Source organism: Enhydra lutris, unplaced genomic scaffold (assembly GCF_002288905.1).
Source record: "Enhydra lutris kenyoni isolate GAN:26980312 unplaced genomic scaffold, ASM228890v2 scaffoldscaffold54, whole genome shotgun sequence".
NCBI classification, from domain to species: Eukaryota; Metazoa; Chordata; class Mammalia; order Carnivora; family Mustelidae; genus Enhydra; species Enhydra lutris.
This window is the reverse complement of record NW_019154138.1, coordinates 12,005,144-12,019,008: the sequence shown is the minus strand read 5'-3', so window position 1 is coordinate 12,019,008 and position 13,865 is coordinate 12,005,144. Positions and strand designations below refer to the sequence as shown.

General features: G+C 38.0%; 1 pseudogene; it reads right to left on the bottom strand.

Moving 5' to 3' along the window:
* Window positions 1-3,927: 3,927 nt before the first annotated feature.
* Window positions 3,928-5,357, bottom strand: LOC111157338 (annotated as a pseudogene).
* Between the last annotated feature and the right edge of the window lie 8,508 nt (window positions 5,358-13,865).

The following is a 13,865-nucleotide window of genomic DNA, read 5'->3' as shown; positions in this document are numbered from 1 at the left end:
TCAACCTGGCTGGAACACAGCACCAGATCTGGTAAAACATTCTGAATGTTTCTGTGAGATATTTTGTGATGACATTAACATTTAAATTGAAGAACTCTGAGTAAAGCAGATTGCTCTCCATAATATGATGGGTCTCATCTAATCAGCTGCAAGCCTAAATTAAACAAAGTTTGACCTCCCACAAGCAAGAGGGAATTCAGGCAGCAGAGGACCTTTGGGCTTGAGTTGCAGATTCCAGATTTACCAGCCTCCATAATTGTGTGAGCCAGTTCCTTAGCATAAATCCCCCTAAATCACCCAGTTGGCTCTGCTTCCCCAGAGAACCTCGACTAATACAGAGAGAAGCGGGTGATTTATGACCCAAAAAAAGATGAAATAGAATACACTATCCAAAGTAGTATACACCATAAGGAAGAGTGACTTGCATGGGTGAGACAAGGAAACTAACATCTCTTAGCTACCATGAATTTCACTTCTTGCTTCAAAATTTAACCTCCTTAGCCTTCTTAAGAGATATTATCGCTTTCAATTTTCAAGTATCAAAGCCTGATAAGATGATATTATTTTTAATCTCTTTTAATATAGATATAGAGCATGAGATATCTACATTTATATATAGATAGAGCAATATAGAGCATGAGGCTCTATATATTAAATATATATTAAAATATATATAGATAAAATATAAAATTAAAAATACATTAAAATATAGAGCCTCATGCAGCCACAAAATTTCGAATACCACCGAATACTACCACTACCATCTAACCAGATATTTTTAGGTATCAAGCTCATATATCAAGGAAAAACTGTGCCATTAAACTCAAGATGCATTACTGGTATGTTTCACAGTTGAAGATCCCTAGAATTCATGTGGAGTGTCATAAGTATAAGTGACATATATGGCATTCAGGTAACATTTATATGTAGTTCTAAATCATTGCACATATAGCTGAGTCAATTACTGGAAATGAACATGCTGGGGGTGGTGATTTCATACCTACAGACACCATTCGGGCTCTTGCAATGGAAAGAAACCTTCTCCAATGGCCCCTCTGTGGCTGTGGTTTATTACCTCGATGATTTTGTCGCTTGTTGTAACCCAATATGTATGTTAGTATACCTTAAGGAATAGGTTGTCATCCGATTTATTAGTTGGAGTATCTTACATCTTTCAATGGTAGGGAAAATTTTATATTGACATATCCAGAGTTTTTATTGAAGTTATATTAGTCCTATCTATCAGAGATATGCTAGAAAATCTATAACTTCCACCAAAATGTTGCCCATGTGAGCAATTCAGTTTATGAAGTGCAATCTTCTAAGGCAAGGCAGGCTTAGGGCCTCGTGATTCATTTTTCAACCTATGTGATGTTAATGATTTTGTCAAAATAAAAACTAATATACAGTTCTATGTCCATCATCAAATTATGCCGTTCAATTTATAGCTTACACTATGAAAAAAGACATCCAGATATGGAGGTCTGAGGATCAGGAAATAGCTCCAGTCTATGCAATTCTCCTTCCTTTTGACACAGATATTTGTAGTAGGTGAGAAGTTATTTGGCTATTATTATACTGGGAATTTTTTAGAACAGAGTAATGACATTGTTTCATTATGTCAAACATGTAGATATCTACCTAGTGTACACTGCTGGGCAAAGAAAATGATTATTAAAAAAATGAAACTATATAAAACAAGAGAGAAAAAGGCTGAAAGGTCTTTATCACCTTGTTTAAACCAATCTTAAATCCCATTTTCTAAACTACTGAACAGTAATTCCCAAACACATTCATTTTTCTTAACCATCATAGAATATCAAGAAGCATTCTTGCAGGTTGTGTGTGTGTGTGTGTGTGTGTGTGTGTGTGTCTTTGTGTGTGTTGTGAGCTCATGCATGCACAGATATTTTAAAAGTCTGAATATAATTCATATTCTATCTCCTTTTTTACTTACTGTTTTCTTAAGAATTAGATATTGCTAAATAACATCAAGAAATGAAAACTTTAGTAATAAAAAGGAGAAAAATAACACGGTTCTGTTTAGAGGATATGATTTCTGTAAATGAAGTTTACACTGGTTATTTAAATAATGGTATTCCTAAAACAGCCTGATGATAAGTCTAATGTATTTTAACATTTCAAATTGATGAAAGTAAGCAACCTTACTTTTCAAGTAGAGTTAATTTTCTGAGATTCCTTTCTTTCCTCTTCCTACAGAGCGACTCCATTAATATTTGACAATATCCTTCCAAGATCCTTTATGTTAGTCTTTTTGTGTACCACTCTGAGACATGCAGGGAAGTAGACCTACTATGTAAACCCCACAAGTATAATACCAGGTTCATTTCAAAGGCACCTGTGTTGAGATGTCTCATGATCCTGCATGAAGACATTTTTATTTCAATATTCTGAGAAAGCAAATATAGCCTGGAATGACTCAATGACTAGCCTAGAGCCTCACAGTTAATTAGCAGAGAATTTAGAGTCATACGCAGACTTGTCAGATTCAAAGGCCTATGTTCTTTATGGAATATCACACACCTTCTGGAAGTTGCAGAATGCCAACTGTAATGGGGTAAAATCACAGACACATGTCAGATTTAGCATTTATCACTAGGATGTTCAGTGCAAAGAACTGATTCCCCCTCTGCATGCAAGACCCTGCCATTAATCATTTTGCCTTTTTCTCACACTTAGCACACAACTCCAAAACCAAGGCTCGCGTGGGAATGGATTTTACATTTTCAATGAGGTTTCTGTTCCCGGATGTATTAAAACAGATTCACCTTTAATACCGTTCTTACCAAACCTTTTTATTACTGGTAACTAGTCAGAGTTTATCTAGAGAGAGCAAGTATGTATTAAAAGTAGAATCTTAGGATTCATCATCAACATTACGGCTCATGAGCAATGAAATGCTGGGGACTCTGGGAAATAAAAGTTGTTACACAGATAAACTAAGAGGTCAGAGGATTTCATAATAGAAATACTCAAGGGAAAAAAAGAGTCCTCTTTCAGGTCATATATAAGCATACTTCCTTTCATTGCATTTTGCTTCACTGTGTTTCACAGATACTGCATTTTTTACAAATTAAAGGTTTGTGGCAACCCTACACTGAGCAAGTATAACAGCATCATTTTTTAAATAGCATTTACTCACTTTGTGTCACATTTTGGCAATTCTCAGAGTATTTCAAACTTATTCATTATTAATATATTTGTTATGGTAATCTGTGGCCACTGATCTACGATGTTACTATTATAATTATCTGGAGGCACCAAAAACTATGCATTATAAAATGGCAAATTTAATTGGTAAATGTTGTACATGTTCTGACTGCAGATATGGTGGAAACAGTAAGAGAACCAGAATTAGAAGTGGAGCCTGAAGACGGAACTGAATTGCTATAATCTTATGATAAAACTTTAAAGGATGAAAAGTTGTTTCTCATGGATAAGCAAAAAAGTGTTTTTGTTTGTTTGTTTGTTTGTTTTTTGAGATGGAATACACTCCTGGTGAAGATGTTGTGAAGACTGTTGAAATGACAGCAATGGTTTTAGAATATTCCATAATTTAGTTGATAAAGCAGTGGCAGGGTTTGAGAGGACTACCTCCGAATTTGAAACAAGTTCTTCTGTGGGTAAAATGCTATCAAACAGCATCACGTTACAGAGAAATCACTCATGAAAGGAAGAGTTGATCAGTGCGACTAATTCCACTGTTGTCTTTTTAAAGAAATTGCTACAGCCACCCCAAACTTCGTCAACCACCACCCTGATGAGACAGCAGCCATCAACAAGGAGCAAGAGCCTCCATCAACAAAAAGATTAGGAGATGCTGAAAGCTCCAGTGATGGTTAGCACTTTTCATCAATAAAGAATTTTTCTTTTTAGAGAAAGCTGTGTCTTTATTGGCTGAATAGGCTACTTGAGAGGAATGAAGTGGGAGGAGTAGGTGGCCCCAATGCTGGGCCTGTCATGCTTCTCAGATGTATAAGTGATAGAGAACTTGCCCAGGTAGTGGCCAATCATCTCGGGCTTGATTTCCACCTGGATGAAGGTCTTGACATTGCAGACACCCACCATGCTGCCCACCATGCTGCCCCTATCCACCAGGCTGGATGATTGTGTCCTGCAGGCATGTCTTCAACACCTCAGACTTCCCCATCAGGGAAGCCTCCTTCTTGGCTTCCTCCAGGTGCTCCAGCAGTGAGTGCTGCTTCCTCTGCAAACCCCGGTTCAGCCTCTGCTGCTGCTGGGCACAGAACAGCTGCATCAACTGCTCATAGGACACGTCTAGCAGTTGCTCAAGGTCCACACCGTGGTAGGTGAACTCACAGAAGGTGTGCTTCTTCTTCTGCTCTTCTGCTCTACTTCTGCCATCTTGTCAGCTCTTTGGAAAGGAGTATTTTTTTTAAGTAAGGTCATGTACATTGTTTTTCTGGACAGAATGCTATTGCACACTTAAATGTTATTGCACAGTATAGTGTGACTATAAATTTTATATGCACTGGGAGACTAAAAAATTCATCTCACTCACTTTATCACCATATTTGCTTAACTGTAGAGGTCGGGAACCAAACCTGTATTATCTCTGAGGTATGTCTATGTTGCAATAAAGAGCATGAAGCAAATGGATGCCCAATACAGGTAGAGGATAATACCAGAGAAGTTTGAGATAAAAGGGAAAAACTACAGAATATACATCAAAGCAAAAGTTTTTCTGCACTAGATCCTAAATCCAAAGATCTCAGCTCAATGGATATCAAAAGCATAAGACCCTAGACATTGACCATATCACCGAAAGGCTCGGTAAGACTCAAAATTATTTTAAATGGTAGGCAGATACTGGAACCAAATGTCATTGAATTGCTGAGGAAGTTATTTCTTTCCCCATTCCTTCTAATTACATTAATAAAGAAGTCTGTGTTCCATGTTAACATGCCTTTAGCACTCTATTAACACTTGTTAATTTCTCCTGTGGAATAATGTAAAGTGTCCTATAAAGATACGTTTATTTACACTAAAAGTCAGTTTAAGGGAAATTAAGTAGACTTTGTGCAGATATGATGAAAATCATAATGTACTATAATCATGGAACTTGGGAAACATTGCAATCTAGAGAAAAGGAAGGTGAAATATTAAAGAACCTGAGTCCACTAGCAAAATTTAGGGATGAGCTTCTCTTTGGTAATCTCTGAAATTTGTGGGATGAACTGACACTGGGGTCAGACACAAGGGTCAGTTGAGGCAAAAAATAATTGGTTTGAATTCCTGGTCATCCAGTGAATAGCAACCCCTGATGCAAAGATAAATGAGATTCAATTCCTGACCAACCCTTTCCGCAGCATCATGGTAGGCTTGCTCCCAATTTGTTTTGTCCCTCACAGAAATTTTCTAGTGCAACAGGCTTTCATGGGTAGCTCTAACCACTACAGACAAATTTCTTCCGACCACAGACTGTCTTTCTATTTCATGAGCCATTCACGGGACCTCTAATCACTCATTCCATATTTATGCCAGGCAGTCATTTTCTCCTTGGAATGTCTCCTCCATGTGAAATACACTGAGTTCTTTCTGTCATTCCCCAATTTTCCCCTCACCATCTTGACTTCTCATCACTGCAAAAATTCCAATTTGTCCATATTTTTAAGGATCACGACCAGAACTGAATATACTATTTTAGGTCTATCAATATTATTTTAAGGATCAGAAAACAGATATGACCAATGGAGCACTAAAATAAGAAAATGTATCTACTTTTGTTTCAGACCATGATCACACTGGCTAGCTTTGTGTGTTCTACTGATGACTCTGAATGAACTTATTTTTTCTTAAAAGTGTGGAGACAGAACATAGCTTACTTAAGTAATTGTTTCTTGTAAGCTCATGACTTACATAATTAGAAAGTAAATTAGGGGCACCTGGGTGGCTCAGGTGGTGGTAAAACATCTGCTTTCGGCTTAGGTCATGATCCCAATGTCTCGGGGCTGAGCCCCCATCCTGAGATGGAGCCCCATGTCCAGCTCCTTGCTCAGTGGGGTGTCTGCTTCTCCCTCTCCCTCTGCCTGCTGCTTCCCCTGCTTGTATTCTCTTTCTCTCTCAAATAAATAAATAAATAAATAAAATTTTAAAAAAAATAAAAAAGGAAGTAAATGAAAAGATTACCCTTTTCCATAACCACACATCCTTACCACTGTTCTCTAAAACTCTCAGGTAATATAAGTAAGGATTCCAAGGAAAGGGGCTGTGTGGACAATAGAATATTAGATTACAATATTCGTTATATGGCTTTCTATTTTTCATTATTTTTAAGAACCTCAGCCTCAGAGAAAGATTTCATAAGTTTCCAAATCATTAAAAAAAAAAAAAAAAAAAAAACTGCCTAAGTTTCTTTACACCAATTCTTTCTTTTCCCAACACACCATAATCACTCACTTATATATGATGATGCCATTGTGGTACTGGTGGGGCAGAGGAGAGGGAGTACACCTTTGGCAGCCAAATCACCTGTTGATGCACATTTAGCATTCGTCAGGATATATCTCTCCAACACTGCCAGGAGCAGAAGACTGCAGGTTAGTTCTTAAGCTAAACCTCACAAAGTCCAGAACTCTAATTTTCGATCAGAGGAAGACAACTCTCCATCCTTTCTAACTTCACCTTTATTTATAAAGGACTGTAAGTGGGCACTGGTCGTGGAAAGCAATGTCTTTATCTTAGAGAGGTTGCTCCAACACCAGAGTGAAAATAACAGAAATCTCATCTGTGAGTGAGGGGACGTGCAGAGCCATTCTGCCTCAATGAACTCACACTAAAATTGGGCCAGTCCTGTTCCAACCTAATTTGCCTACAAATCATTACAGGGAACTTGTAAAAAACACAGATGTTGGTTCTCTGCCTCTGGGGTGAGGCCTAAGGGTCTGCAATTTTAACATACCCCCCCCCCCCCCCCAGAAGCCATGCCAACTGGTCCAGAGACTACACTTGATTGTTAAGGGATTAAAAGAAAACTGGCAGATTTGAAGTTTCCCAGATTTGATTCCAGTTCTATTCTAATCATAGACTACCACAGATTTCATTTTTCAATAAATATGTATGGAACATTTGCAATGTTCCAGGCACTGCTTTAGGTGATGGGTATTAAACAGTGATTTTTCATCCCTATGCCCTTTACGCTTTGGTTCAAATAAGTAGGTCTCTACTTAAAGACCTCATTGCAGTAGGGCAAGCCTTTCTAATACAGCTTTGACATTAAGGTTAAGAGCAAGGACCTTCAGAATTACAAAGATTTGGTTTTGAAAGCCGGCTCTGTCACTTAATCACCTTGACACCTTGGGTAAATCAACCTCTGAGCCTCAGTTTTCTCATCTATGATGAATTAAAAGATACAATGTTTATAAAGCATTAGCATCAGGCCCGACATGGGTAATATTAAAAAAATGCCAATTATTATTACTCTTGTTCCTGGCATTCATGGAGCCCTAGAGCAAAACAGAACCTACAGGTGAAGACATACTTAGTGGTAATCTATGAAGGTCTGGGGCACAGGGGACTAACAAGTAACAGTTGGAGGATCCCAAGAACTGATCCTTAGAGGTATTTACTTCCCCATTCCCGACATGGTCATGTGCATCAAAATGGACTTTATCTCTAAATGACAAACATGACCACATCTGAACTAGAACTACGTTTACAGACAAGTCCGCATGTTATACAAGCAGTGGAATGAGACATATAGGAAGGGGTCATGATACCAAATCATGCAATGAGATTTCAGAGACAGGGATGGCTCCAGGGATATGACAGGGAACTTCCTATACTATGGGTGAAATGCTCTGGGGAGTGTAAACCTCAGAGGGCTGGAAATGACCATAAGAGCAGAGGGCGATACTAGCATGAGTAAGGGATCCCATCACTAGAACTGGAGGAGAAAGGGACACGGACCTCAGGTCATAGCAATAATCCAGTTGCTGATCTACCCAATCACCAGCTTTAAGATCCTAAAAGTTAGGACCCAAGATCTAGGGAAAATGATCTAAAGGGAGGGAAGTGAGAGCCCCTCAGCTGGGATGAGTGCTAAGTGAACTGTAACCTGGGCTGCAGTGTTCAACAGTCATGCAAACTGGCCGTCTGGATATGAAAGCACCTTGTCCTGTGCTAAGCTGCATGCTTACTCCTGGAGACAGAGTCATTTTAAGGGTTATTAGAATACCATAGTAGGTGAGAGAACTGTGTGGTCAGAACAAAGCACAGGAAAAAAACATATATAAGAATGTGAATCAAAAGAAATTTCCATTTATTATTATAGAGGTTAGTCTGAGGATAATGACTGTGATAACTTCATAGCATTCTGAAATACTGACTTCCTCACATTACAATTTTGTGGGTGTCCTTCTACTCTCCCTTATTAATCACATGTCTTAAAAAAAAAAATAAAGGCTAAAGTGTATGTCTGTCTAGGTGACCACAGGAAGGAAGAGCTAACTGACAGAATTATGGTTTAACGCTAGGCTTGGATGGCAGGGAAAGATGATACATGAGTGAATAATCAAAGGACAGACAGGTAAATTTCAGAAAACAAAAACAAAAACTAAATCAGGTTAAACACTTGAGGACAGGAGGGAGAAACCCAGAAGCCATATTAAACCCAAGAAAGGTGATTAAACATACAGAGCCTCTGTGGTTTTGGAAACTTTCACAGAGCTGAAAATCTTTACTAGGGAGCTTGGCTGACTACAGATCAGCAAGAAGGCCAAGTGATACTGGCAGGAGCAATTAGAGATCCACAAGCTAGAGTAGGAAAAACGTGAATTCGTAAGAAGAATGAACTTCTGCTCTTGTCCTCATTTGCCTTTCTGATCTTACAGTGGAGTACAGCATATGAAGGAGTTTAAGAGACTGTGGCCACATGGTAAAATGTCAGGGCACTTGGCAACTGTCAGCTACTTGAAGAGTATGTCTCCCCCTGGCTCATTAATCTTACCACAACAATATCTTGTGTACACTGGCATTTTGGAAACTTCCCCATTAGTCCTCTCTGAAATTCACCCAAAGTGAATTACTATTCCCTAGTGTGACTTTATCCTGCCTTTTTCTTATAACCACTCATGAATATACCAACAGTAAATGGGTAGAAAAATGGAAAAGGTGACTTGGTAATTTTTTTTGACTCTTCTGAAAATGTCATGTCCTCAGCTGGAAACTTTTGAGAGGTCATTTTGCTTCAAGTCTCCGTGTAATAAACCATGTCCACCTTTCTTTATATCTTCCTTTTTCATGGTTTTACTTGGGCTTGGTCCAAATTAAAGTGGAGGGAGAGACACCGCTTTCATAGTAAATTGTGGTCCAGGGAAGACAGGTGAACTGAATGAATGAGGTCCAGTAAAGACATGTAAAATTCATGAATAAAATGTACTTGAGTGTACTGCTGAATTGCCTCTCTTCTTCCTCAGTGTTTACGGCCCACATTTTTAAAGAACACCAAAGAAAATGTCATCCTCATTATAAAAAAGAAACATAATCTGGAGAAGATGTCTGAAATGCAGTTACATTTAGTACATAAACAACTGTGCTTTATGTCTTCTGTTGTCTACTCTCTAAAATTTTTCTTCTGAACTGTAGGCAGATTCTTTGTGACAAAATAAAAACTCTAACAGAAGTGACCTACTGGTTTACCTAGGTCCCATGGTCACCAGCTATTGGAACAGAATGTCAAAATCAAAAACAACTTGTGCCATCAGGAATTCAGTTTTGATTGATTAGACAAACCCAAGCCTCCTATTTCTCACCCTCCTCATAGATGGACATAGGCTCAAATCTTATTTAATTTTTCAAACATCTTATGCTCATGAACTTAATAGCCACAACTGCTATCAATTGAAAATACGAAAAAAATTACGGTTTCTACAGAAGACAGTGGAAAATCTTTGTAGCACACATTTTGCATTATGCAAGTCAGAATTGATGTATCACTTTGACCTCTTGTTATTCATTTTATCTTCTCACCAGTGGAAATAAATGATGCAATCCCATTGTGCAGGTAAAAGAAATAGAGTTGCTTAAGGCCAAATAGCTATCATGTAAAGAATCTAAAGTCCAAACACATAACTTGACCAATGAGCTGAAAGTTGTCTCATGTACTATCCCAATCATTCTTCAAAAAAGTGTCATAAAGTAGGTATTTGAAAATAGTCATTCTACAGGTGAGAAGCAAAAAAAAAAAAAAAAAAAAAATCAAAAAAAAGGCAACTGCCTCATTCAACTAATACTATTTTAAGGTTATCTTCTCTACATCATAGGAGATAAGTAGATTCCTTTTCCGTGTATTGAGGAATGGGTGGAAAACCATGAAGCAGTAGAATAGAATGGCTAAGAATGTCAGTACTAAAATCAGAGCTCCATAGTTAAACTGCCAGTTCCACCAGCTTGTCCTTGGGACAGTTTACTTAACTTGTCTATTTCAGCATTCTTGCGTATACAGTGAAACTACATATGGATCCCCTCACAGGGACATTATAAACAGCCAGTAAAGTATTGCATGTAAGCACTTGATGCAGTGACTGGTGCATAGTATAGTGTCAATAAGAGTTTTCAGTGAGTGGCATGAAAACAGTTATTCTTTGTATTTTCCCTCCAGAATGGTTGAGAATCTAGTACATTCAGGATCTAAGTCAGTACCTTGATTCAATAACTCTCCTTTGAAGGGCAACATGACAACCATACTGAACCCCTCCTATGTCCCTGATAAAGTATTATCTCAATGCCTTGGAGAGAAGGTCAGCACAACTAAATGATGTTTTCCAAGAGAAGTCTGTGTAGGAAGCAGAGATAAGTTTACCAAAAAGGGAATGAAGATCGATTTCAGAGCTTCTCATCTGCAGGTGCCCGTTCTCTATAGTGAGCCCAGCACTGTAATCTCATGGTCATGTTTTTAGAAAGTTTGAGAAGTAAGACATTTTAACCTTAGTCAAGACCATCATTTCTTTCCTCCTCAAAGCGTCCTTTGCCTCACTTCTCCCCTGGGTTAGAATTGAGGTACCCTGTGGACATTTTTGGGAACCAGATACCTGTAGACTCTGCTGGTAGGTACTATGTGGATTTAACAGAATATATTTATGTGGTTCAGTTGCTTTGTGTATGATAGCTCTTGCTAGTTGTCTCAATGGAGGGACTTCCAAAGGTTTACCTACCCACCCACTGACCATAGCACTGCACTGATGGGTGTGGTATCATGATAGAAATATGTGCTTTGGTCCCCAGCACCAGAACTATGTGATACAAGAGAGAAATAAAATATCTGAAATTTAAAGTTTGTCAACAGAATATTTTTCTAACCCACACATGTAACTTTAAGAAAAAAAAAAAAAAAAAAGATTTTTTTTTCTCCTTGTAGCCTAATCACACTACACTTTTTATTCCATCAAGAATGTATTTGGCGGGGCGCCTGGGTGGCTCAGTGGGTTAGGCCGCTGCCTTCGACTCGGGTCATGACTTCGGGGTCCTGGGATCGAGCCCCGCATCGGGCTCTCTGCTCAGCAGGGAGCCTGCTTCCTCCTCTCTCTCTGCCTGCCTCTCTGCCTGCTTGTGATCTCTCTCTGTCAAATAAATGAATAAAAAAATCTTTAAAAAAAAAAAAAAAAGAATGTATTTGGCAATGCAAGAAAAATAAAAATCCATCAAACTTCCTTTAAGGAAGATTGAAATTAACTTTCTATTTACTCTATAAGAGAAAATAATCAAAAACTTTCGTAAGATTATGCTACCAAATAATTTAGGGAAAAAAGTATTATGGAAGTGTTTCGAGGAATTAATTTTTAAAATATGCTATTCTTTTGCATTGTGTTATATTTGTAATCCTTCTTGGTTATAGTCTGATGTGATTTTTTTACTCATTCTAAATAAATACTGTATTTCGTAGACATGTGAAGTCATGATTTTGCATTTTTTATCTTTAAGAAGGCTCCATTCATATTGTAAAAACTTTAAGACCTATAAACCTGAAGGCACCTGTTCTAGAATATCATCCAAATATACAGAAATTTGGCTAAGTCTTTTCACGTTTTTGAGGGTGAATTCTCACTCAGGCAACTTAGCAGGAACCAGAAAAGCAAAAAAGGGAAACACAAAGGGGAAAGATGGCATCATGTTAGGTGTTTGGTTGGCTCTTTTTACTTTCCTTCTGGGCTCTTTGAACTACTTTACCTGAGGCTATATTGCAGAGCTCTGCAAGCTCAAAGAATAAATATCCTCTCTTGATTTGTCAGAGCTACCAGGGGGGCTCTTTGGGAGAAAGGAACTACATGAAGAACAAACAAGTAAATACACACACAGACTTGAATAGGCATAACAAGAATTCAAAAAGGGGTTGAATAAGAAGCAATAAAGAGAATCGATTGGGAATGAAGAGAGAAGAAATGTTTCTACTACTTGGAATAATGCTTCTTTCCATTACTCTCCCACCATCTTCATTTGCTGCAACCATTTTATTTTTATTAACATCTTCAGTAAAAAATTCAGGTAATAAACGTGTGTTAGCGGCAACTACGTGCCAGGATCTGAACTGTGTTGGGATATCACATTAAGAAAAATGGAGGCCCTATATCCCAAAATTCAGAAATTGAAATCCTCACCCCCAGTGTGATGGTATTAGGGGAGGGGACCTTTTTGATCACATCATGAAGGAGAAGCCCTGATGAAGAGGTTAGTCCCCTTATAAAAGAGACTCTAAACAGCCATCTCTGAACAAGGAAGCTGGTCCACATCAGACCTCAGTCTTGTACCTGGTCTTGGACTTCCCAGTCTCCAGAGCTATGAGAAATTAATGCTTATTGTTTAAAAAAAAAAAAAAAAAGTACATCCTATCCATGCAGAACATACAGCAAATGTGAGAGATAATTAGAACTACACAAAAATCACAAAGACATAAATCACAACACTGATATGTACTAAGGAGTGGTATAGGATAAGGGATAGATAGTCAGAAATGTCCAGATAGATCTCCTAAAGTATGTAATATTTTAGCTAATTTTTGAACTATAAGTTGAGGAAACAAATGTTAAGAATAAGTTATAGGACGAGAGGGAATGATGTATATCATTTCCATCAGTAGAAGAATATAGCAGAAAAGCCACAGAGCATGAGAGAAGGAAAGAATAAGTCATACTTTAAAATAATGATTAATTTGTACTTTAAGAGAAGTAATTTTATAGAAAAGAGGCTGTATCAGGTGGAGGAGTACCATCATCATCATCACTTTCATTACCATTTTTATTATGTCCACACCCACCAGTTTGAGCCCCATGTGCCAGGCACTACGCTAATTTTTTAACATACATTATGTCATTTAATCCTTACACAAACCTATGTTCATTTGTTTGGTCATTTATTCATTCATTCTTCCATTCAATACATATTTCTTAAATGCCTAATCTATACCAACCATTCTGATGGGTTAAGCAATATAAGGTATTTGACAAAGCAGATGTAGAGTCTTCTTCAATGGAACCATAATTTGTAATATTGGATTGATACCTGTTACTTGCTATTTTTTTATACCTCATTTGACTCCATGTGCGAAAATTACTCAATTCTTATCTCATGGATCATCTCTGGAGGGTATCTCAAACTCACCAGAGAGGACAAACACACATCAGATTCAGGAAAATGGGAAGGAGGAAGACAGAATCATGCAGGAATAGAATGGGCTCAGAGAATGCTCCCGGACACATGGCTACTTGAGGGTGAAGGCAGACTCTTAGAGGTACTGATGGGCCCTGCCACATGAAGGACTGCCACAGATGCCTGAGTGTCCATCCACCAGCTAGTGAACTGACATACTGTGCCCTGGCTAGGTACAGGAT